The 3,491-nt window shown below is 44.4% G+C and overlaps 1 pseudogene; it reads left to right on the top strand.

Moving 5' to 3' along the window:
* The first annotated feature begins 1,410 nt into the window (after positions 1-1,410).
* On the top strand, positions 1,411-3,280 carry LOC147260867 (uncharacterized; annotated as a pseudogene).
* Positions 3,281-3,491: the final 211 nt, after the last annotated feature.

Genomic DNA, 3,491 nt, shown 5'->3' with positions numbered 1-3,491 from the left:
AATGATCTTAACTGGACGGTCCAATTCTGGGATAGATTTACCAAATAAAGTCAGAATCAAAAAAGAGCTCTCAATGTAGCTGATATTCACCAAACTGAAGGGTTGGCGTTGTGTTCAACCTCTTGCTTGTCTTCTTGTCCTGTTCTCAGCTTGTTGTTTGCACCTGAACAGCTCCACTCTCCTTTCTCACCAGTCCACTCCTCAACAACAGCCTCCTGTTAACAAACCTCCATATCCAAGTCATTTGTTCTGGACTTCTCATGGCCCAAGTTGACCAAAGTCCTCTTTCTTTGATGGAACGTGATGCGATGGTAGGGGGTTCAGATCTGTGACAAAGCAGAGAAGGAACTCTCCCAAGATGCTGAAGATGCATCAATGACAGGGCACGGAGGGAAAGAGAGGAGAGGAGGTGAACCTGTCCTCTCAGTGCTGCCTTTTCCAGTGGATTCTTCAGCTTCTGGAGTAAATCTGGTCCACATTCAGTTTGTGGCTCATCTGTTACTTTCTGAAGGGAGAGAGAGAGAGAAAGAGAAACGTCATTCTGAGTGCAACCCAACGCAGCAAAAAGCTGTGCTGGAACCTGACGGGCTACGTCCTGGCCTGGGCCTGTTAAGGTCCAAGCAGTGATTGATGTTGATGGAGGCAGTGGGGTTGGGAGGGTGTTTGTGTGTGTGTGTGTGTGTGTGTGTCTGTCTGTCTGTCTGTCTGTCTGTCTGTACTTGGCTCTTTTCCCAGATGTCTCCTGTTTTTGCTGGGTGGGCTGATATGTGTAGTACAGGTCTCAGTGATCCAGCACTCACTTGTGGTTCTAGTGACTTCACTCTCATTCTCCAGCAGGATCACATTGCAGAAATTAACAATCCGACGAGTGGATGTGATCATGAACGGACAAAAACATACACAACGACACAACGTTGATCCAAGCATCTGAAGCCAGCGTTTCTGTTCCCAGTTTGCTGACTGGTGGTCAGTAGCAGGACGTCTCTTTTCATTGGGTTGATTTCTGTTTCAGTCTGTTGCTCCGCTGTTTCAGAGTCAAATGAAGAGATTTCTGATGTTGCTGTTTGTGTCCTGCAGATGTGGAGCAGCTGCTGGTGATTAAAGAAGAGGTTCCCCCTGAGCTGCAGGACCCAGAGCCCCCCCCACATTAAAGAGGAGTGGGAGGAGCTCTGGACCAGTGAGGAGGGAGCGCAGCTTCAAGGGCAGCAGGAGGCTGATATCACCACGTTCCCCTTCACTCTGGTCCCTGTGAAGAGTGAAGCGGATGAAGAGAAACCTCAGTTCCCACAGCTTCATCAGAGTCTAGCTGAGGAGATCTTGAAAGAAGAGTCTCTGAGCAGCAGCCCAGTTCATCATCTGAAAACAGAAGCTGATGGAGAAGAGAGTGGAGGACCAGAACCAGAACCAGCCAGCAAGGTAGATCCAGATCCACTTGTACAACCCCAGACTGAAGACCAGATGTCAGACTCTTCTGAAGCTGAGACTCAAGTCAGTGAGGATGAGCATCCTTGTAGGTGCTCAAAATGCAGTCAAGGTTTTAGTAACAGAAGGCGTTTGGATAAACCCATGAGAACGCACACTGGGGAGAAACCATTCTCATGCTCAGATTGTGGCAGAAGATTTTCAGAGGAGAAACATCTGAACAGACACATTAGAACGCACACTGGAGAGGAACCATTCCCCTGCTCAGTTTGTGGCAAAATGTTCTCAGTTAAGAGACATCTGAAAAGACACATGAGAACACATACCGGAGAGAAACCATTCCCCTGCTCATTTTGTGGCACAAGATTGTCAGAAAAGACAGATCCGAAAAACCACACGAGAACACACACTGGGGAGAAACCATTCCCCTGCTCAGTTTGTGGAAAAAGATGGTCAGACAGGGGAAATATGAAAAACCACATGAGAACACACTGGGGAGAAACCATTCCCCTGCTCAGTTTGTGGAAAAAGATGGTCAGACAGGGGAAATATGAAAAACCACATGGGAACACACTGGGGAGAAACCATTCCCCTGCTCAGTTTGTGGAAAAAGATGGTCAGACAGGGGAAATATGAAAAAACACATGAGAACACACTGGGGAGAAACCATTCCCCTGCTCAGTTTTTTTAGTTGCACTAAAAGATTCTTGGTAAAGAGACAACTGAAAAGACACATAAAAAGGCACACTTGGGAGAAACCATTTGTCCAAACATGGCATTGAAGCCATGAAAAAGAGGGGGAAACACAGGTTGAAAGCCAAATAATTAATGTATTTGACTAAAAAAACACAGCGATAAATCAAAAATGGGCCCAGGTGCTTCCAACTAGGAGGAATGAACAGCTCCCCATCCTCCAGATACCTGCTGCAACACAAGAAACATCATGAAAGACAAGAGATTCCGCGTGACCTTTCAGTTAAACGTGTTGGGAGCTAATTTGCAGTATGCACCAAAACCTGGTTACATTTGGATGTTGCAAAAATACATCCCTGCAATTCTTCAAAACAATTAATAATACAAGAACACACATTAGGTTGTTTTGCACTGGACTGGTCCTTTAAGAGATTCACAGGATTTTGAACACCACTCTGGATTTTTCAGGAGGCCAGTGCAGCGAAGCTAAGACTTGGGGGTCTTGCTTCTTTGTTCCTGTCAATATGCATGCACCTGCATTGTGGAGCAGCTGCAGAGTCTTCAACCACTTGTTAGTACAGCCTGATAATAAAGAGTTACAATAGAGCAGTGACATCACTAGATAATGGGTCTCTAAGGGTTTGGGGCCAAGCACAGGAACTTCTGTGTTATCAGGGTTGAACAGTGAAAAGTTATAAGTCATCCAGGCCTTCGTGTCTGGAATGCATGCTTGTAGTTTAGACCAGTGTTTCCCAACCAGGGGTACGCGAGCACATTGCAGGGGGTACGTGAAAAAATTAAGTATTTATTTCCACGATAATAAAAAATATTCTTAGTCATTTCATAAGTCCGTCAATAAAATGGTACGTGTGCGACTTGTTTCCCTGGGGAGACAATAACCTGTGGCACAGCCATACCAAAATCACACAGCGGGAACCTGTTTACCTGCAGGCAAACATGGATAAATGGCTGAAACGTCCAGTTGCTGTGGATCCAGGAGGGGGAAAAGAGCCGCCGACAAACGCAAGAAAGATTCCAAACTTGAACCAAGGCAGTACAGTGAAAACTATATTTGATATGGATTCACTTGGACGTCTGCGGACCCACCGCAGCCTCAGTGCTACTTTTGCGGTGAAGTCCTGGCAAATAACTCCATGAATAATAACAATATCATGATAATATATTAGTATTAATAATGCAGTATTAATAATACAAACATTTACTATAATATTGTTTCTTATATTTATAATTTTTATTGCCTTGAAGGCAACATAATTTTATGTTTAATTTGAGTTAAATAAGAAGATAATGCCTGAATATTAAATGTTCAATTTAAGAAGATGAAATAAAATGACTTGCGTTGAATATTCAGTTGT

Source organism: Aulostomus chinensis, chromosome 5, assembly GCF_037954235.1.
Source record: "Aulostomus chinensis isolate RoL2024-O1b breed Wild chromosome 5, RoL_Achi_v1.0, whole genome shotgun sequence".
Lineage (NCBI taxonomy): Eukaryota > Metazoa > Chordata > Actinopteri > Syngnathiformes > Aulostomidae > Aulostomus > Aulostomus chinensis.
This window is presented reverse-complemented; position numbering and strand designations above follow the sequence as displayed.